This window comes from Vipera ursinii (genome assembly GCF_947247035.1).
Source record: "Vipera ursinii genome assembly, chromosome: 1".
NCBI classification, from domain to species: domain Eukaryota; kingdom Metazoa; phylum Chordata; class Lepidosauria; order Squamata; family Viperidae; genus Vipera; species Vipera ursinii.
This window is the reverse complement of record NC_139512.1, coordinates 89,538,736-89,562,328: the sequence shown is the minus strand read 5'-3', so window position 1 is coordinate 89,562,328 and position 23,593 is coordinate 89,538,736.

Here is a 23,593-nt window from a genome sequence, read left to right as displayed (position 1 = left end):
GAACAAAAATGAGTATTAAGTATAAATGGACTTCGCTACTCCCCGTGTCACAATTTCATTCATCAAACTGTATATTACAGCATACAGAATCACACTAAAATGGAGTGAGCAATGCTGACACCAACACATTCAATTTGGCTATAGCAATCTGGGATAAATTAGTTACTGCTGGCTGGAAGCTGAATTATAATTTGCATTAGAATTGAGGGGTACCTTCTTCTTTTATTCTGCATCTCAATTCTGAAGCCTCAATGCTACAGTACAAAAAGGCCAGGTTATTTTAATTTGTCAGTTTTTTTTTTCACAAATCAAAAACAATGTCAAATTGGTGAATTGCAATCCTTTGTGACCACCTGGGTATCAGCTTACCAGCAAACTGTAAGATACTATTTTCCTATCCAGTGAAACTCTATGTACCAATACATAGTTTTAAAACTGGGAGAAAACATAAAACGTGGAAGCTGTCACTTGGTAATCTTGGAATTTCCCAATGGCCTCTCATAAAGTTTTAATTACGGTAATTATGTTTAGTAAGTGGACAAAATGGGAAAAAAAGCTAACACTACCTTTGGCTGCTAATCATGGCGATTCCATATATTCTCAGTACAGAGGTGGCATGTCTCCATTTACCAACTGGAATACTATTGTATTCATGGCAGTATAGAACTGGAATACTGGACTAATTGATCCAATTAAGTTCTGTGTGCTTATTAACCAAAGTTGCTTGCATCTATATGAACCCACAACTTTTGCTCAGTGTATTCAAAGTTATCAGGGTATCCAAACAAAGCACATCTTGGCTTACCTTTTTTAATCCTCTCACCTGGCCTGTTTTTCATTTACCATTTTTGCATGCAAGGCACCTTCCTAGAAATAAGATAAGCTAGCCATCATTCCTTTTTATACATTTGCATTTGATTTATATAGCATTTGATTGGAAGCATAGAATTTCTATTAAATGGGAAAGCCACATTTTGGGACAATACTAAAATCTTCCCTAACACTTCAGAAGCTTCTTATGCATTACTTTCTTCACCCCTTATAATTTGCTCTTGAACCTGTGCTCATTTTAAGCTATGCTTGCTATAGAAATAGTATACTAAAAACCAAATTAAATGGAGACAGATTGATATCTTTTACCTCCAAAGCTTTATGTGATTGGTCTTATTAAAAGCACAAATGCCAGTACTAACTGTTACTCTCCGTTAGAAAATCCAGTTAGTGGTTATAATTCTGCATGCTTTCTTATCTAGATCTTTACACTACACTAACAATACATAGGATTGTTAAGAACTTTTTAAATCACTTCATTTTAAAAAAATGTATTTTTTAAAATATATATAATTTGTTTTCTTAGCAGTTATATAAATGCCATTTTTTAAAAAAACTAGGTCAGTTCATTATTATTATAGCTATTTTCATCCTTTTTACTTTACACATTGTAGTAAAGTCCATTGACTTTGATTAAATGCCATTTCCAACATGAAAAATTATATGGTTCTGTAGTATGAAACAAGCTCCCCTATAAAGTGAAAAGGTGAAATTTAGATTTTTTCAAATTATTCTTTGTGACCTAGAGCCTTTTAAATAATCAAACATGATGTTTACATACACACACACACATGCACACACACACACAGACAAATGGCTACTTTAAGTCTAACTTTCTAAGAATGGAAATTGTCAAGGAAAAGTAGAAGTTCCTTCTTATCACAGGGAACATTTTACTAGAAGCCTTTGATTTTAATGTTTTGTACAATGAATAAGGATGATTGCTTTAAAAACCTCTTTAATTATTATGATCCTATTAAATATTACAAATCTGTCTACTCTAATCATCTGCTTTTCTCTTAAAAACAAATCCCCAATATAAACAGATAGTTAAAATGTCTGCAGAACTAATGAGAAAAGACAGCATTTGGGGTGGGGGTATACCCAAAATGACTTTTACATAGTTTATTCCTATGTTGACATCATTAAAGATATTACTATTTTTAATGGGGAAAATGGATGTCTTTGTCTAAATTACATTTAGAATATAGGACAGGAATCTTAACTTTCCTAATTTTTCAACTTTTTAAGTGGCATACGTTTAGACTTCTACTTCTTTATGAAATGCAATTAACCATGCATTTAATTTTTCCTTTTTTAAAAAAAACTATTATGAGCACAACTGTAAACTAGCTCTTCTGATATTATAATTGGTCTCTTTTTTAGCAATAGCTCTATTGAGTCTTCCGCATTAGTGATAGCAAGGCTTATTTGAAATATGCTAGGACAAAAATATAATTTTGATCCTTAAACAAAAATACACTCTGGGATAATCTCAGCTTCAAAGCTGCAAATGAACACTTGGGCGGAGGGAAGTACTAAGTATTAGGGATATTAATATTTTAGATTTATTTGTTTGTTTATCAAATTTATACAGCCACTCCTCTCATGAGAAGTGACTCTGGGTAGCATATAGCAATAGCAATAGCACTTAGACTTATATACTATTCCATAGTGCTTTACAGCCCTCTCTAAGCAGTTTACAGAGTCAGCATATTGCCCCCAACAATCTGGGTCCTTATTTTACCAACCTCAGAAGGATGCAAGGCTGAGTCAGGATTGAACTCCAGACTGTGAGTAGAGTTAGTTTGCAATATTGCATTCTAACCACTGCACTATCATGGCTCTTTGGCAATATAACTTATTGCCGATCAATAATTTAAATCAGCTGAATTTTAAATCATTTGCAAGGAAATTTTCTGAAATTGAAAATGATAGCATATTCAGTTAAAATATCTCTTTGACCACCCTTTTGGTCTAAAAACATTATCATCATAAGCACTTAATTTTGGATTTATTGCCAATAGTGGCATAGGTCTGAGGTGAATCTAAGTCTATAATGTTCTTTTATAAAAAAAATCAAAGGCAGATAAGTTATTTGTAAATACTCTGGAATAAAAAAATGAAATACCCATGTTAATGAATAAATTATTATGCATTTTTAAAGATTACACAAAAACATATGAACATGTTTACTGAAATTCCCAGGTAATCAAATTGCCACCCAACATTTTTAACACCTGTTGGAGATGTAAAGCGGTTGATGGGACACATAATGTGATATGAACATCTCCTATTATTGCACCATATATTAATATTCACATGTATGTTAAGTAATGCAATCAAATACATACTGTATATTTTAAGCTGTATATTTTAAAACTACTTTTGAATTATTAAAGTAAATTATTAAATTAAAGTCTTCTAAGTAATTGAAAAACTCCTTGGTGTATTTGTTGACATAAAGTAAGTGAACATCACAACTATTTCTAAACACATACATATGTGTATGTTGTCTTAAATAAAAAGAGCACTTGGCTGATAAACCAAGACAAAGGTTTCTAAATCTTTTACCTTTCTTATTAGTTTAAAATAGTTTAATAATTTAGCTATTAGTCATTTGTCTTTCTTTTAATCCCTTCCTCTCCTAATCTTGTGGAACTCCACAGGATATGAATTTGAGTAAGCATATGAACTTGGGAAGCTAAGCACATTAAAGAATCAAAGTGAAAATGATTTTCACCTTTATTGCACATTGAGTTTTTCAATCTAAAATTAAAATTAAATGCATTATCTCAATTAGAGCGTGGAGCAAAACATCAATTCATGATCATCTAATTGTTTAAGAATGATTGTTTTTAAGACAGTTGGGAAAAATTGGAAAGAGGGCTTTGTCCACCACCCTCCACTCCCAAATACATTAAATGTGAGAGTTTAGGAGATGGCCAATTTTTTCCCTGCCCAATCATGAAGAGTCTGAGGTGATCTTAGGTTATTTTCAAATATTTGATATTTGATACACAAGTTATTCAGCTGTATATATGTCCACTCAAAACCCAAATGAATTTATCTGCACTGACTCCCATGTACTTAGGATATTCTTATATCCTATATTACACTCCTATTGTATACTTCTATATAATATATAGAATATATCCAGATATATATTACACAATAGAGTCCATGACAAGGAATAAAACCTTTTCCAAACTCATAGAACATATATAGCTTTATTTTTAATTTATTTAAGATGTATTAAAATGAAACTCCAGGAAAGCTAATTCAGTCACACTTGTTAAAAACAATCCTCTGATGGGAGAGCAATTTAGCATAACTAATATTTATGGTTATCTATCTTAGTCTTGAAGATTAAACCAAAATATTCTTATTTATTGCAAAGTATGATACATGGAATTTATTGTAATGTAGGATACATGTAATATAGGATAATGTAATGTAAATTCCTGCATTTTAAAGAAAGGAGAAAAACATAAGGGGAAAAAAATAAAGCAATCTTCCAAATAGTAATGTTTCTTTTTTGCTCCCATTTAAGAATAGTTCAAGCTAAAATCAAGAATAACTCTAGAGCAGGCAATTATTACCTGGCTTATTTGTGCTAATTCAATGTTGTTGTTTTTTAATAGTGTTAAACATTATTAAAAAGCCAGAGTGTCAAAATAGCTTTCAATCACAGTTTAAAATTTTTGTTATGATTAAAATGTTGTGAATGCAAATAAATAAGATTATTAAGAAGATCAGATGACATAAAAGGTTTAGAAACCAGAAGACTGAGTTCTAGTCCACTTTAGGCATGAAAATCAGCTGGGTGACTTTGGGCTAGTCATTCTCTCTTAGTCCAACTCATCAAGCATGGTTGTTATTGTGGAGAAAACAGAAGAAGGAAAGAGTAATAATGTGTTCCCCTGAAAATAAGACCTAACCAGAAAATAATGGGTCTTTTGGAGCAAAAATAAATATAAGATCCAGTTTTATTTTTAGGGAAACACGGTTATATGTTTGCCACCTTGAATTATTTAGGAAGTAATAAAGGTGGGATAAAAATCTCATAAATAAATCAATATCTGATTCAACCCCCCCACTGAGCAAATTATTGTGTGGTTGCCAGACTGAAGAAGGAAATGTTGATAAACAAACAGACCTCTCTCTATTTGTCTGTCACCATGTCTATCTACATCTACATGTCTACATCTCTCCCTCTCCCTCCCTCTCCCTCTCTCTCTCTGAAGATGAAGCTAAGCAGTTAAAGATGAAGTCCTGTGCCCATTTGCTTACAAGTGACACACATACGATTACATGTTTGATTAATTAAAAAATGGGAATAATTATTGCCATCTCCATTATTACAATGGAGAAATATGAGGATTGTTTGGTCAAGCTTGTGCTCTGTAGATGTGTTTAACTTTTACTGCTAGACTTCAAAGCAAGCTGGTAATTGAAATCTAACATGTTTGAAGAACACAACATTAGGAAAAGCTGAGCTGGCAGCACAAGATAAAAGAAAGAAAGAAAAAAACCTTTGCAGTTATTTTCCCAAAAAGAAATTTTATCAGAGTAATCAACTGAGCAAGCTAAAAACTAATACCTTTTAGGTTATTAGTGTACAAAAAACATTTGTGCCTTAGTCTATATAGCACAGCAGTAAGCACACACCAGGAATATTTATTTCAATAAAATGGAATAAACATTTCTGTATGGAAATTGGATATTTCCATGCAAAGAATGCTTTGTTAATTATTTTGACAGGGTAGGACAGGACAGGAGAGATGAGATGAGATTAAATCATTTTTATTGTCATTTTTCCTGCTCTCAAAGGAAATAAATATATATACCCATACCCATACACACATATATACATATACGTATTTTGTATACATAGCAGAAAGAGGAAACTTGAGAGTTCACAAGGTTGTTACAATATGGAACTGAGTCTAATGTGACTGAATCTATATGTTCTGCTTTGGATACCATGAAGCCTCCTCCCAGAAGGTAACAAGGAAAACTGGTCATGAAGAGAATGTGTAGCATCCCAGACAATACTGTGGATCCTGATCAAGCAGCGCTTATATGCCATGTCCTGGTTAGAAGAAAGTGAACATACAATAATCTTTTCTGCTGTCCTCAACACTCTCTGCACTGTCTTTCTGTCTGAAACACTAATGGTTCCAAACCAAGCAGTAATGCAATTTGACAGGATGCTCTCGATCACCCCTCTATAGAAAGTGGTAAAGAGAGGGGAAGGAACCTGTGTTCTTCTCATTCGATGCAGGAAATGCAGGTGCTGCTGTGCCCACTTTGCCAGTTTCTCACTACAGATTAAACTACAGATGCCAAATGAAAATGCCAAAGAAAATCATGTACTGTCACCAAGAAAGACTATTATTTTTTCATCAAATTTTTATATTACCCATCTATGCCTATCCTTGTACCAGATCCCACTTCAACAGCTGCATGGTAGTAACATCAGTTGACAACAAATCCCACATTTGGTTAGATAATATTATAGCAATAATAGCCATAGGGATTTTTCTTTTGTTTAATATAATAGATGAGAAATGGGTTAAGAAGGTGGCATGAAGGCATGAAATTGAACTAAAACTATAGAGCAGACATGTCAAACCCATGACCTCATGTGACGTTTCACAACATATTGGGACGGTTTTGCCATTGCCAGCAATGGGGTGCGCGTGACTTCCAGATGATGCGTCCGGCCTGCGGGCCAGCAATTTGACACCCATGCTATAGGTGGGCTACTGAAAAGATACAGTTTGCAAATACTTCCAAATAGGAGTCATCATTGGAATTGGTATGCAAAGAAGATTATGTTTCATGAGATAAATCTATCTTGCACAGATATATAGGGAGGGAAAAAAGGGACAGTATATACCAGAAAGAAGATTCAAGTTCTGCTAATGGGAAGAAATTGCCAGCTGAGTTTAATCGAACTCCTTGATTAAAATGTTGGAGAATTTAGAAGGAAGTACACTTTAGGACAGGAAGTACTGCAGAAAGCAGAGAGATACTTATATTTTAGATTTACAGAGATGTCTAAATTGTAGATCAAGATATTTATAAATCATTGACTACCTTTTAAACTCATTTGAAGATTCAGGAGATAAAGGAAAACCATAGTTCTGTTTTATGTGTTAGATGAATTCTGCTTTCCTAATTATCAGAAGGGGGAAAAACAGTCAGAACCACTGATTGCTTACTATTCTCATTATGTTAAAAGTAAAGGAGGAAAAAGTCAGAATGACTTTTCTGTAAAGGTTGGTCTGGTCAGCTCTGAGAACTCATGATGTCTCATGATAGCAATAGCAGTTAGACTTATATATCACTTCACAATGCTTTGCAGCCCTTTCTAAGTGGTTTGCAGAGTCAGCATATTGTCCCCAACAATCTGGATCCTCATTTTACAGACCTCGGAAGGATGGAAGTCTGACACAACTTTGAGCAATGTTGTACTTTGAAAGCTGTTAATACTTTAGAATGCTATTAAAAATAAAATTTACAATAAGAATATTATGTTCTTAGCATGTTTCAACAAACTCTTTCATGGGAGAAATTCTAGTGTATATTTTTCAAATGGGATTTATCAGAAAATCAGATTACTGTATTATGTTCTGAGTGTCCTTTGGATTTGAAGGCTTCAATTACCAGATTCCTCAACAATAATGATGCTGGCTAAAGAACTGTGTGGTTTAAAATCCATTTATTTGGAGGATGATTAGATTGAGGAAGACTGAATCACAGTAATACATCAGAAATTTCTCACTTCATTTATCCTATTTATTTCTGAACTCTCCATAGTAAAGATGTATTTATTATTACGTGAATGATTACTCTTTTATGACCTCTTTCATAATTTTGTTGCTTGGTTTTCCAAAGCAGAATTGGGAAGTATAAGGACTGGGACAATATTAAGAACTTGTTCTGTTGTAGTTCAGCAGTCATCAGCTTTCAAAGTACTGAGTAGCAAAAGAACGTGGGATCTGATCGAGTTCAGTGTAGTTTCCAGTTTCATTACTTTCTGTAGAATACAGCTAAACATATTTTAACTTTCACATTTACATCAAGAGAATGTAAATGGGTTATGCTTTGTTGATGCCAAAATGGAACATTTCTGCCATAAAATAACTTTCATAATAATTGAATCCCCAATAGTACGAACACTACTGAAGAATTTTAACTAACTCAAAAATGTATACATTATTCTGTAACTTTGAATTGCCCTAATAAATGAGTTTCAACATTTCTCTCCCTCCCTCCTTTGCTGTGTATATCACAATTAAACAGAGGGATTTTTAACTGACAGCAAAAGATTCCATACTATCTAAAGCTAATAATATAGCTCCAGATAGTAGAGAAGAAGGGGACAACAAAGAATGTGGTGGCTGGATGGAGTCACTGAAGCAGTAGGCATGAGCTTAAATGGACTCCAGAAGATGGTAGAGGACAGGAAGGCCTGGAAGAATGTTGTCCATAGGGTTGCGATGAGTAGGACACGACTTCGCACCTAACAACAAACAAAGATAGTATTGGTGCATAACAGAACACCAACTGTTTTTGGCTCAAAAGAGCTATTTTCAGCACCCATATTTGGAGAGCTAGTTTTGATGTGTTCGGTGAAGGCTTCCAGGAAGTGGAATACATCAACTCTGTGGACAAACAGATTATGTTTGTATGCAAAGATGTTAAGGAAAACAGTCTGGTTTTCCTGAATTGTGCAGTGTACATTAAGAAAGACAGAAACCTTAACAATGAAGTTTACAGAAAACCTATAGACAGAGATCAGTATTTACATATTGATTCTCTCACTGGAGCATAAAATGGGAGTGATCAAAACCCTACATCACTGGGCTAAAAGTTGCCTACCAGTTAAGAAAGAAAAGAAAAAGAATTAAAACAGGTCAAGGAAACCTTCAGATCTTGAGATTATCCTAACCGGGCCTCCATCCAATCCAAAGAAAGACCCAGCAAGAACTCTTCCATTATAGACAAAGAAAAGAACAACAAATGTAGTAACATTGTCATGCCACAAGTTGCCTTGTGAAAAAGCACCTTTGGGATAACTATGACCCAGATGACTCCATACATATCTGGTCAGAACTTGTTCTTCCAAACCTCCATACACCAATCTCAACTATCAGATAATGTTATAGATTAAGTATGTGAAACTGCCAGCCGGCAGGCCGGCTGCTTCATGCCAAAACCGCACCCACCCCATTGCTGGCAATGGGGAAAAAGTCACGAAACATCACGCAACATCACATGATGTTGCGAGTTTGACATGCCTGGTATAGATGCATTTGAAATAAGATTTCAAAATTAATTATAGAAAATATGAGAAAATACTCTTGGTTCGAATTGTCTTTTAACAAAAATAATAGGATTGGACTTTGAAGACTGGACACTAGAGGGAACCAGAAAGAAGTAAAGATTGCAATTAAAGGAGAAACCTAAATTTGACTTACTAATACACAATGAAGCAAAATAGTTTGAAACTGGACACCTTGGGGGGATATAAAATAAAATGAAGGATTACAGTATAAAGTTAGTTTATTTGATCAAGGTTAAAATTATAGGCTGTCTCTGATAACTCTTAATGGACTTTTGCTGATCAGGACAGAAACAAATAGGTTTTAAGGATTTGTTTATAGATAAGAAATGAGATATGGAAAGATGCATTGTTTGTTGTATTTTGAGAGAAGATGATAAACTATTAAAATTATTTATATTTTTGATAAACGAGGAAGTCATTTATTTATATATTTATATATTTCCTTCCTTCCTTCCTTCCTTCCTTCCTTCCTTCCTTCCTTCCTTCCTTCCTTCCTTCCTTCCTTCTTTTTTGCACTTTCTATTTTTTAATTCTTTTTAAATTTGCATTAGTTATCTTTTTAATTGTAATGTTCAATAACATTACTATAAAATAATAAAAAGAATAGCTGGATCTACTCTACAGTTTGCATAAAAATATACTTTATAGAAATGATTTATCTTCCCAGGAAAAGTCATCTGTTAAGTAAGTAAAGGTCTTAAGTAACAAGGGATGAAAGAGCAGACAACTAGGTCTCCTTTGGGTATAAATTTGATCAATCAACAATAAATAAGACTTGAGAAAAAGCATGCAGAATGTATTCAATAAGGATACATAAGAGCACTCTATATTAAGAATGCTACAATTTGCAGGAGTATTACCTGCTCCTGATACAAGGCTCTGCTCTTGATACAAAGGTATTAAAAGTAATTTAACTATTGATACTTATGTCGACTTGAGACATGGTTGCTGCCTCAGCTTTGAACCCAAAACAGCAGACTTAACAGTTCTGTTTAACCTAAAAAAATCAGCAGCTTTTATAAATGGGTTCAGCTTGAGTCCAAGTCAGCACTTCATGGTAAACAGCTCACACTGTTTCTAAATCTGCCTGCACAGTAGTTAATTTTTAATGCTTCTCAAAGCAGGTATAATTGGCTCAATAACTCCCTGTACACCACCATCTTCTTTTCTACAGGCTGCATTTTTCATTATAATTGATAGCCATCTTCTGAAAAGGAGATTGGCTTTCCCTCTGTTACCAGCCTAATGCTTGTAGCAGTGAAGTAATCCTTATGCAAACTTCCTCATTTCAATACACACACACACACACACACACACACACACACACACACACACACACACATCCATATATGCTCTCTCTGTGTATATTCCCACACAAGCTGTTCTATTCTATTCTATTCTATTCTATTCTATTCTATTCTATTCTATTCTATTCTATTCTATTCTATTCTATTCTATTCTATTCTATTCTATTCTATTCTATTCTATTCTATTCTATTCTATTCTATTCTATTCTATTCTATTTTATAGCAGGGGTGTCAAACTGTCAGTCCAGAGGCCAGACGCATCATGCCAAAACCACACCCACCCCATTGCCGGCAATGGGGAAAAACTCACGATATGTCACGACATGTCACATGACGTTACAAGTTTGACACCCGTGTTCTATAGCATACTATTCTACTCTACTCTATTCTACTCTAAAAGTAAAAGGTAAAGGTTCCCCGGCACATGTGTGCTAGTCGTTTCCGACTCTAGGGGCCGGTGCTCATCTCCGTTTCAAAGCCGAAGAGCCAGCGCTTGTCCAAGGACGTCTCCGTGGTCATGTGGCCAGCATGACTAGATGCCAAAGGCGCACGGAACGCTGTTACCTTCCCACTGTACTCTACTCTACTCTACTTTATTTTTGCCATTAACACTAACTGTGAAATGTTTTAGACAACCAGCCAATCTTTTTCCTTTGGTAGAAGGAGTTCTTAGACAACTCTTCCAGGTTTTCCTTAATTTGTTGTCAGACCTAAAGTAAGATCTATAACACATATCTTTTGTGACTGTAGCATTGCAGAGAACATCAATCAGTCTTTACTGCACTCAAGTTGGACAATCTCAGCGAGTCCTGTGACTTTGCAAGTCTGGTTTTGTTCCCACTTCTATGTATCTGGTTACAATTTAACAAAATGTTTGTCTCTTTTCTTTTAAAATAATGTAGAATTACATGCTTGCATCTATCCCTCACAAACATCCATTGATTTGTTTATGTGTATTTGTTTACAATACAATCCTTAATACATGTATAGAGGGGAGCTTCAGGTCAAGAAATCTTTCCTGTGGTGAAAAGATTATTGATATTATGTCAATGTGATAATGCTGCAGAACTCAAGAGAAAAGAAAAAGTTTTTTTTACTATTTGGAAGAATGTGAAGAGAAAAATTGCTAATATACATTATCTTCATAAAAACATTAGGTACTGTAGATAGAAAATTCTTAGTGTGGATTAAAAATGAGATTTGGAATATGTCTAAAACTATGGATGGCCTGCTTTCCTTTCTGACCTATGTACTGTTGATAATATCTGATTGTTGATAATATCCTGAAGTATATTTACAGGAGAATATAAGCTACTGATTGAGTTCCTAAGGTGAGAAAGTATGAATCTATTTTTTTAAAAGGGAAGTATGACAAGGACATGGATTTTAATTGTGGCCAATATTGATAGATATTAGTTTACAATAAACTAAAAATTTGGATGCACTCTTAGTTTATAATTGTGCTTCCCAAAATAAGGGAAATAACGTAAAAGTGTAGGATATGCATTTAACTATATTTTATCTTAATCATACTTCATCCTAGGGGAAACTTTTTTTTAGCTTTCTTCCATTCATTTTTAAACCTTCCTTTTTACCATTAGCCTTTTTAGATCATCACTCTACTTATTTTATTTATTTTATTTTAATTCCATTTATATCCCGCCCTTCTCCGAAGACTCAGGGCGGCTTACAAGCTTAGCAGTTGTTGTTGTTAGCTGCGAAGTCGTGTCCGACCCATCACGACCCTATGGACAACATTCCTCCAGGCCTTCCTGTCCTCTACCATCATCTGGAGTCCATTTAAGCTCACGCCTACTGCTTCAGTGACTCCATCCAGCCACCTCATTCTCTGTCGTCCCCTTCTTCTATTGCCCTCGATCTTTCCCAGCATTAGGCTCTTCTCCAGTGAGTCCTTCCTTCTCATTAGGTGGCCAAAGTATTTGAGTTTGAGCTTCAGGATCTGGCCTTCTAAAGAGCAGTCAGGATTGATCTCCTCTAGGACTGACCTGTTTGATCACCTTGCAGTCCAAGGGACTCGCAGGAGTCTTCTCCAGCACCAGAGTTCAAAGGCCTCAATTCTTTGGCGCTCAGCCTTTCTTATGGTCCAACTTTCACTGCCATACATTGCAACTGGGAAGACCATAGCCTTGACTATACACACTTTTGTTGACAGGATGATGTCTCTGCTTTTTAGTGTGCTGTCTAGATTTGCCATGGCTTTCCTCCCCAGGAGCAAGCGTCTTTTAATTTCTTGGCTACAGTCCCCATCTGCAGTGATCTTGGAGCCCAGGAAAATAAAATCTGTCACTACCTCCATTTCTTCCCCATCTATTTGCCAGGAATTGAGAGGGCCAGATGCCATGATCTTGGTTTTCTTAATGTTAAGTTTCAACCCAAGTTTTGCACTCTCCTTCTTCACCCGCAACAAGAGGCTCTTTAGTTCTTCTTCACTTTCTGCCATAAGAGTGGTATCATCTGCGTATCTTAGGTTGTTGATATTTCTTCCGGCAATCTTAATTCCAACTTTTGATTCATCTAGCCCTGCCTTTCTCATGATGTGCTCTGCATATAAGTTAAATAGGCAGGGCGACAGTATACAGCCTTGCCGGACTCCTTTCCCAATTTTGAACCAATCAGTGGTTCCGTGTCCAGTTCTCACTGTTGCTTCTTGACCCGCATATAGGTTTCTTAAGAGACAAATAAGATGGTCTGGTACTCCCATCTCTTTAAGAACTTGCCACAGTTTGTTATGATCCACACAATCAAAGGCTTTAGCATAGTCAATGAAGCAGAAGTAGATGTTTTTCTGGAACTCCCTAGCTTTCTCCATGATCCAGCGTATGTTGGCAATTTGATCTCTAGTTCCTCTGCCTCTTCAAAATCCTGCCTGTACTTCTGGTAGTTCTCGATCCACATACTGCTGGAGTCTAGCTTGTAGGATTTTAAGCATAACTTTACTAGCATGAGAAATGAGTGCAATGGTGCGATAGTTTGAACATTCTTTGGCACTGCCTTTCTTTGGAATTGGAATGTAAACTGATCTTTTCCAATCCTGTGGCCACTGTTGAGTTTTCCAAATTTGCTGGCAAATTGAGTGTAGCACTTTTACTGCACTGTCTTTTAAGATTTTGAATAGCTCAGCTGGAATACTGTCACCTCCACTAGCTTTGTTGTTGCTCAGCTTTTCTAAGGCCCACTTCACTTCACATTCTAGGATGTCTGGCTCGAGGTCAGTGACCACCTCATTGTGATTATCTGGGACATTAAGCTCATTCTTGTATAGTTCTTCTGTGTAATTTTGCCACCTCTTCTTAATCTCTTCTGCCTCTGTTAGGTCCCTGCCATTTTGGTCCTTTATCATGCCCATTTTTGCATTAAACGTTCTCTTCATCTCTCCAATTTTCTTGAAAAGATCTCTGGTCCTCCCTATTCTATTGTTTTCTTCTATTTCTTTGCACTGTTCATTTAAGAAGGCATTCTTATCTCTTCTAGCTATTCTTTGGAATTCTGCATTCAATTGGGCATATCTATGTTTTTCTCCCTTGCCTTTCGCTTCCCTCCTTTCCTCAGCTATTTGCAAAGCTTCCTCAGACAGCCATTTTGCTTTCTTCCATTTCTTTTTCTTTGGGATGGTTTTGGTTGCTACCTGTTGTACAATGTCGCGAACCTCTGTCCATAGTTCTTCAGGCACCCTGTCTATCAGATCTAATTCTTTAAATCTATTTGTCACCTCTACTGTATATTCAACAGGGATATGATTTAATTCATACCTGACTGGCCTAGTGCTTTTCCCTACTTTCTTCAGTTTAAGCCTAAACTTTGCAAGGAGAAGCTCGTGGTCTGAGCCACAGTCAACTCCTGGTCTTGTTTTTACTGACTGTATAGAGCTTCTCCATCTTTGGCTGCAGAGCATATAGTCAATCTGATTTCTGTGTTGACCGTCTGGTGATGTCCATGTGTAGAGCCGTCTCTTGGGTTGTTGGAAAAGAGTGTTTGCTATGACCATCGTATTCTCTTGACAAAATTCTATCAGCCTGTGCCCTGCTTCATTTTGTACTCCAAGGCCAAACTTGCCTGTTATTCCAGTTATCTTTTGGCTTCCTACTTTAGCATTCCAATCCCCCATGATGATAAGGACATCATTTTTTGGTGTTAGTTCTATAAGGTGCTGTAGGGCTTCATAGAACCGGTCAATTTCATCCTCTTCAGCACTGGTGGTTGGGGCATAGACTTGGACTACTGTGATATTGAATGGTTTGCCTTGGATTCGAACTGAGATCATTCTGTCATTTTGGGGATTGTATCCCAGTATTGCTTTTCCTACTCTTTTATTGACTATGAAGGCTACTCCATTTCTTCTGAGGGATTCTTGTCCACAGTAGTATACCTGATGGTCATCTGAATTAAATTCACCCATTCCTGTCCATTTTAGTTCGCTGATACCTAAGATGTCGATGTTCAGTCTTGTCATCTCTTGTTTGACCACGTCCAGCTTTCCTTGATTCATGGATCTTACATTCCAGGTTCCTATGGAGAAAAAATCTTTACAGCATCGGACTTTCCTTTCACCACCAGACACATCCACAGCTGAGCGTCCTTTCGGCTTTGGCCCAGTCGCTTCATTCTTTCTGGCGCTACTAGTACTAGCCCTCTGCTCTTTCCCAGTAGCATATTGGACGCCTTCCGACCTGAGGGGCTCATCTTCCAGCATCATATTGTTTTGCCTTTTGGTACTGTCCATAGGGTTTTCATGGCAAAGATACTGGAGTGGGTTGCCATTTCCTTCTCCAGTGGATCACGTTTTGTCAGAACTCTCGGCTATGACCTGTCCGTCTTGGGTGGCCCTGCACGGCATAGCTCATAGCTTCATTGAATTACACAAGCCCCTTCGCCACGACAAGGCAGTAATCCATGAAGGGGCTTAGCAGTAGCCTTCATTATGTCTCTCTATATGTGATTCTTGTAGATACTCATCTTTTTATTTTGTTAAACTAGCTTCAGTTTTACCTCCATGGACTCCAGTGTAACTAGGCAGCCCATATCCAAACAATCGAAGTTCATTTACTTATTTGTGCATCATCCATGAAAGTCAAATGTTATTCTAAAATCTGCTGTATTACAACAAAAAAATTCTTACAAGAGAGGGGCAGGAAAAGGAGAGAACGGTATCCTCATTTTCCAAATGTTAATTACCTATTTCACACACAAAAAAATGCTGAAAAACAAGTCATAGAAAAATACCATATTATAAATGCATTGTACTTTTATAGCATATTTTCAGATATTCCTTGAAGCACAGTGTATCTGCTCCAGAGAGTAGTTTCTTGTCAAATGATGGGATGAAATTCAAGGTTGTATCTGTACGTGTATATTGCACTCTTCAATGGAAGGTAGGGTCAAAGGCATTTGACAACAAGAGAACATCTCTTTATGTCCATCCCTCTATCTGTATCTCATCTATAACTATATCATATCTATCTGTCTGTCTATCTATCTATCTATCTATCTATCTATCTATCTATCTATCTATCTATCTATCTATCTATCATCTATCTATCATTATACCTACTGTATTTCAGTATATGTAATCTACCTACCTAAAATATAACAAAACAAACAGTATTGCTTTCCTGCTTCTTCTTGCTGTCTCTATGTACTTAGATTAATGGTCTTCGGGCTCTCTGAGGCTATGATCATAAAGCAAGCCACAAGAGTGGCTTGTTTGAATATGGCTAAATAAACAAATAACTTTGGCTCTAAAGGGGCTTTAGAATAAGTGGGATAAGAGATATGAGTAATATGGTATTTTTTGACAAGACGCAACATGTAAAAATAATGGGATGATGAAAGTGAAGAAAAAGTTTGAACTTTAAAGACAAATTAAGTTTGGAAAGATTTAGGATTAAGGAATTAGGGGAAATTAGGGGAAATTAGGCTTAGTAAGAACTTTGAAAAAAAAGGATTTAATTATTTTTTACAAAAAGAAGTGAAATATAAATTGATTAGAAAAGATGTTATAGGTAGATGTTATGCTAGATAAGTAGTATAGTATTTCTATAATATATGAAATGTGAAAATACTGGGAGGATATATTTAAGTGGAAAATTTGGATATTTAGATGTTAATTATTGAGAAAATCATGATTGGTAAGAATTGTTTAAATATTATGGAGAAATTGAGTTTAAACAAGATTTATGAAGATAAGATATATGGTGAATCAATAAGATGACTTTTATGATAATAACATAAGTTGATAAGAAAAAATGCTATATATGGATGCTATTATTGTTGGTATAAATATAGAAGAAAATGTTTTTATATATGGATATCAAATATCAAAAATTATATTTGTTTAATGCTGAAGAAGGAGAATACTATTGGGAGAAGAGAGGATCAAGGAAATATGTTATCAATTGATAGACTACCGTATATACTTGAGTATAAGCCGACTCGAGTATAAGCCGAGACCCCCAATTTCACCCCCAAAAACTGGAAAAAGTTATTGACTCGAGTATAAGCCGATCCGCCGTTCTGCAAGCCTCTGCCGCCAGCAGAGGCTCGATCCGCCATTTTGCAAGCCTGAATACACAGGAATACCCTGTGTGGCCGCGGCTCGTCGGCAGGTCTCCGTTCCTCCTGCCGACCTTTGGGGAGGTTTGGGCGCCTCCCCAAACCTCGGCAGGTCTCCGTTCCTCCTGCCGACCTTTGGGGAGGTTTGGGCGCCTCCCCAAACGTCCCCAAACCTCGGCAGGTCTCCGTTCCTGTTTGGGGAGGTTTGGGCGCCTCCCCAAACCTCCCCAAACCTCGGCAGGTCTCCGTTCCTCCGCGCAGACCTGCCGACCTTTGGGGAGGTTTGGGCGCCTCCCCAAACCTCCCCAAACCTCGGCAGGTCTCCGTTCCTCCGCGCAGACCTGCCGACCTTTGGGGAGGTTTGGGCGCCTCCCCAAACGTCCCCAAACCTCGGCAGGTCTCCGTTCCTGTTTGGGGAGGTTTGGGCGCCTCCCCAAACCTCCCCAAACCTCGGCAGGTCTCCGTTCCTCCGCGCAGACCTGCCGACCTTTGGGGAGGTTTGGGCGCCTCCCCAAACGTCCCCAAACCTCGGCAGGTCTCCGTTCCTGTTTGGGGAGGTTTGGGCGCCTCCCCAAACGTCCCCAAACCTCGGCAGGTCTCCGTTCCTGTTTGGGGAGGTTTGGGCGCCTCCCCAAACGTCCCCAAACCTCGGCAGGTCTCCGTTCCTCCGCGCAGACCTGCCGACCTTTGGGGAGGTTTGGGCGCCTCCCCAAACGTCCCCAAACCTCGGCAGGTCTCCGTTCCTGTTTGGGGAGGTTTGGGCGCCTCCCCAAACGTCCCCAAACCTCGGCAGGTCTCCGTTCCTGTTTGGGGAGGTTTGGGCGCCTCCCCAAACCTCCCCAAACCTCGGCAGGTCTCCGTTCCTCCGCGCAGACCTGCCGACCTTTGGGGAGGTTTGGGCGCCTCCCCAAACCTCCCCAAACCTCGGCAGGTCTCCGTTCCTCCGCGCAGACCTGCCGACCTTTGGGGAGGTTTGGGCGCCTCCCCAAACGTCCCCAAACCTCGGCAGGTCTCCGTTCCTGTTTGGGGAGGTTTGGGCGCCTCCCCAAACCTCCCCAAACCTCGGCAGGTCTCCGTTCCTCCGCGCAGACCTGCCGACCTTTGGGGAGGTTTGGGCGCCTCCCCAAACGTCCCCAAACCTCGGCAGGTCTCCGTTCCTGTTTGGGGAGGTTTGGGCGCCTCCCCAAACCTCCCCAAACAGGAACGGAGACCTGCCGAGGTTTGGGGACGTTTGGGGAGGCGCCCAAACCTCCCCAAAGGTCGGCAGGTCTGCGCGGAGGAACGGAGACCTGCCGAGGTTTGGGGACGTTTGGGGAGGCGCCCAAACCTCCCCAAACAGGAACGGAGACCTGCCGAGGTTTGGGGACGTTTGGGGAGGCGCCCAAACCTCCCCAAACAGGAACGGAGACCTGCCGAGGTTTGGGGACGTTTGGGGAGGCGCCCAAACCTCCCCAAAGGTCGGCAGGTCTGCGCGGAGGAACGGAGACCTGCCGAGGTTTGGGGACGTTTGGGGAGGCGCCCAAACCTCCCCAAACAGGAACGGAGACCTGCCGAGGTTTGGGGACGTTTGGGGAGGCGCCCAAACCTCCCCAAAGGTCAGCAGGTCTGCGCGGAGGAACGGAGACCTGCCGAGGTTTGGGGAGGTTTGGGGAGGCGCCCAAACCTCCCCAAAGGTCGGCAGGTCTGCGCGGAGGAACGGAGACCTGCCGAGGTTTGGGGAGGTTTGGGGAGGCGCCCAAACCTCCCCAAACAGGAACGGAGACCTGCCGAGGTTTGGGGACGTTTGGGGAGGCGCCCAAACCTCCCCAAAGGTCGGCAGGAGGAACGGAGACCTGCCGAGGTTTGGGGAGGTTTGGGGAGGCGCCCAAACCTCCCCAAACGTCGGCAGGTCTGCGCGGAGGAACGGAGACCTGCCGAGGTTTGGGGAGGCGCCCAAACCTCCCCAAACGTCGGCAAGTCTCCGTTCCTCCGCGCCCTGCCTGCCTGCTTCTTTCCGCTGCGGAAAGAAGCAGGCAGGCAAGGCGCGGAGTTTGGGGAGGTGCGCGCGCACCTCCCCAAACCTCCCCAAACTTCGGCAGGTCTCGGACGGCGGTGGCTTGGGAGAGGTGCGGGCGATCCCGGAAGCACCAAAGCCTCGGCCGCGCACAAGTCCTCGGTAAGTTTTTTTTTGTTGACTGGAGTATAAGCCGAAGTGGAATTTTTCAGCCCAAAAAGTGGGCTGAAAAATTCGGCTTATACTCAAGTATATACGGTAATTATGGAAATATAAAAAATAATTATTACTGACTGTTAATTAACTATTATTGATTGTAAAAAAAATCATGAACCAAGACAACACACTGTACACCAGGCACTAATGTAGTTATTGTAAAAAAATTAATAAAACTCTTACCAAAAAAAGTTTATTTATCCCTGTTTATTTCTCATGCAGTTCTATAGTTCCTAAGATGTTTGTTTATGAAAGGGTTTGCAAGCAACACTCTGACTCTTCCAAAACTGTACTGGTGAAATTCAGAGATAATCAAATAAAGGTGTGCAATTTCTCACTTATTTTCAGTGGAAAATGAAATAAAAGGGAGCCTTAAGCATCCAGTAAGTTAAGAACTGCTATAAAATGTATCCCTCCTGAGAAAGTATATTGAATAATTTTACAAGGCTGAATATTTCAAACCAACCCTGTTTAGTGACGATGCATTGTTACCAATACACCACCTAGCTTTTAAGAGGTATCAATATCATCATCAGTAGATCCTGACCATTACTCCTGTTTAAGGAAGTTATGTAAATGAGTCTATCATTTATCTTTGATAAAGGGGAAAGTTTGATGGAAATGCCCAAAGCTGAGATGTAGTTTACTTGTTCAGTAGCCATCACTGCAATCCATTGTTTCATGTTCTAATAGATCATATTTATGTTCTAATAGATCTTATTTATGAATGCTTTTAAATACATAAATAGTTAAGATGGATCTGTCCTACAGTGTAAAAATACAGAAAAAATGTGGTATATCTGAATATATGTGATAATACTTTTTTCAGTCTCCAAAAATGCTGGAGAATTTCACCCTGCATCTTAACCTGCTACTCCAAATAATACTTAACAAATCTCCCCAAAGGGAGGAGAATTTTCAGCAGAAATTGAGATCTAGTTTTTGTCTTAACAATATTTAATAAGGTTAACAGAAGCTATGATTTTAAGACTCTTTTGGTTTCAAAGCCTCTTATTTTAGCATACTGTTTGCATCATCTATCACTGTATTGGCATTTTTCAGGGAAAAAATATGGCTTATTTTATAGGACATGATTCTTGTCTTATTCACAAAAAATTAATCATCAGCAAATAGGATTGAAGATACCCAAATACTATTTTTTGCTGCTCTCTAATCCAAATAGAAAGTCAGTTAGGGCACCAGGCTAGAATTCCGGAGATTCTGAGTTCTAATCCTGCTTTGGGTCTGAAGCCAGCCAGTCATTCTCTCTTAGGACTAGGAAGGAGGCAATGGTAAGCCATTTTTGTAATCTTTGCCAAGAAAAGTACAGGGATTCAATCAGGCAATTGTCATGAGTCAACCCTGATTTTGAATTGGAGTGGCTTGAGGCTCTGCCTAAAGATATGTACTATTTAATGAAAACACAACTTCAGTGTATTGTGTATATCTCAGATGAAATAGAAGGCACTTGACAGAAATATACATTTCTGTAAAAAGCATCCAGGGTAATGAATTTCTGCAAATGAGAATGGATATTTGCTATTTTATGTCTTTTAATTTTTTTATTATTGTGAGCTGCCCTGAGTCCTTGGGGAGAAGAGCGGCATATAAATTTAATAAATCTCAATCTCTGTCTCTATGGTCCAACCCTCTGAGTCTACAATATCTATATATTCTTCCAACCCAAATTTTATAAACGCCACTAGAGATTATTTATTTAATTTATTTATTTAATTTAATTTAATTTGTATACCACCCTTCTCCCGAAGGACATAGAAAGGATTTTACTTGATTAATAAGTGGTAAATTCATTAAATGTAGAAGGGAGTATTTTTTTCCACATAGCACCTAATTAAAATATGACATTCATATTTCAGTCAGCAAATAGTAGACACATATTATGGAGTGTAAAGCTATCAAAGGCTACTGTTCATGAAGGCAATATATTGCTTCCATTCTAAAAAGCAATGTATTTCACAATTCCTATTGCCAGAGAATGCAAGCAAGATGATTTAACAGAGGTGATGTCCTAAATTTCATCTTCACAATAGCTTCTAGCTGGTCATTGTGGGAAGAAAACTCAGGAAGAGATAGGCATCTGATGCAATTCATCAAGGCTCTTTTCATTATAAAAGGACTGGAGCCTGTTACAATAAAGTTCTCTTCAGGGGAATCATTATCACCGCAATTTGGTTTCAATAATGCGAACTTTTAATTAACTGAGCTTAGACCATCTTAGAAAAAAAAGAGCAAGTTCTGCTTTGCAAATTATAAAGAAGAAAAGGTGGTGGATCCAAAGTGATTTAATTTTCCGTAGATCTCTGCAGAAGTTCCACACATGAGCACAAAAGTTGGTACAAATAATCAAATAAATGGCTCTACTTATTTTCTATCCTCCTTCCTCATGTTACAAACTATTCCCTTTGAAGAAACAAATTCAGAATTTCAACAAAGCTCAGTAGGAAGCAACCACAGAATTTGACTAAATCTGCAATTAAATGCACAGTAGCCCGAGTACAACTGAGTTGATAAAATAAAATATCAAGTAATAGAAATAGACATTCCCTCTTCCTCCTTTTCTTCTTGTAGACAATACCCACCTTTTTTTCTTTGTCTGATTCAGAGTGATCTTTTTCAGCATGTATCAAAGCCAGTTCTCTGATTCCTTTAAAAGACCTTTATAGATTCAAAAGGGACGCGGTGGCTCAGTGGGTTAGGACGCTGAGTTTGTCGATTAGAAGGTCAGCAGTTTGGCGGGTCAAATCCCGAGTGCCGTGTAACAGAGTGAGTGCCTGTTACTCATCCCAGCTTCTGCCAACCTAGCAGTTTGAAAGCACATAAAAAATGAAAGTAGAAAAATAGGGACCACTACGGTGGGAAGGTAACAGCATTCTGTGCGCCTTTGGCATCTAGTCATGCCGGCCACATGACCACGGAGACGTCCTCGGACAAGCGCTGGCTCTTTGGCTTTGAAATGGAGATGAGCACCAGCCCCTAGAGTCGGAAACGACTAGCATGCATGTGCAGGGGAACCTTTACCTTTACTTTTATAGATTTACTATACTTTTTATTTTGGGGCACAATGGATAATAATCTTGGGGGAGTTCAAAGCCAGCAGGTCTTCAGAGATTAACTTCCAAGTATCAGGAGTTGCATCTGAAACTGATATTTCTTCTAGAACCTTCTGCATAAGTTGCCATTGTACTGAATCTGGAAATGAATAACACATTCTTTAGCAAGTAATTCAGATAGAAAAATTGACTCTTAGATAAGATTTCCTTTTAAGCAAACAAATGTGATTGCTGTGATTGCTAATGATGGGTTTTTTATTAGTCAGAAATGGGCTGAACAACAGATCTAAACCTGGAAATAATCTAAGCAGTGCCATAGTTGACTTAGCCATTTTACCTAAACAAGCCTGTTTCCTATCATTTATCATTTTTCCTATCAGGAAATACTTTTCCAGAGTTGAACCATCTTTGTAAGAGGAAAAGAACTGTTTCTAGGTACTATACTTTATTTTTGTATGAATAATCTTTCTCTCATGTTGGTATGTTACTATATCATAGCTACATTTTGGCTCCTGAAGTTGAAACTGGAAGCCTAAGAAATCAACAATCTATTGACTTTATTTTGAGATTTTTTTTGTTTTTCTCTCTGTTAATTCCTTTCAAATGGCTCGGGATTACCTGGTAATACCATATAGTTTTTCCAGGTCTAGAAGCAAAGCCTTCTCCAATGGCTTGATGAATACTCAGGATGGTAGGCTTCAAATTGTTCAAAGACAAGGATTATTCTCCCATTCTGCTAATTGCAGGAAAATAGGTCTCGCTGGCTTTGAGAATACTTCTTCTCATGACACAATCTTTGTCTTTCCCTCAGCCCGCTGTGGAGTCAGTCAACCTAAGTTGTCCTTAACACGTCTATGTTTAAAATAGCATGAATGATTTATAATTTATTACAATCTGCTGATGATGCAGTCAGGGGATTGTGTCTTCTGAGCTCCAGATGGTCAGTTGAGACTGCTATGGGAATTCCCTTCCCATCTATTACTTCTATTTTAATTTGAGCTCCAGATGAAACTAGATGACACCTGGTTTTCATAGATATATCTACTTGTGTAATGCCTGACTCACATGTCACAAAGTTCCAGACCTACACAAGCTCTTCATGTACCTAGGTAAACCAGTCTTCTGGAAAACCACTAGTCCCTTATTGAACACCAATTTAGTGGTCTTTCAGTAGACCAATAGGTCTGTCTGTTACAATAATAAAACAGTTGCTGGTTGATTTAGACAGGGAAAGAGATATATTGTT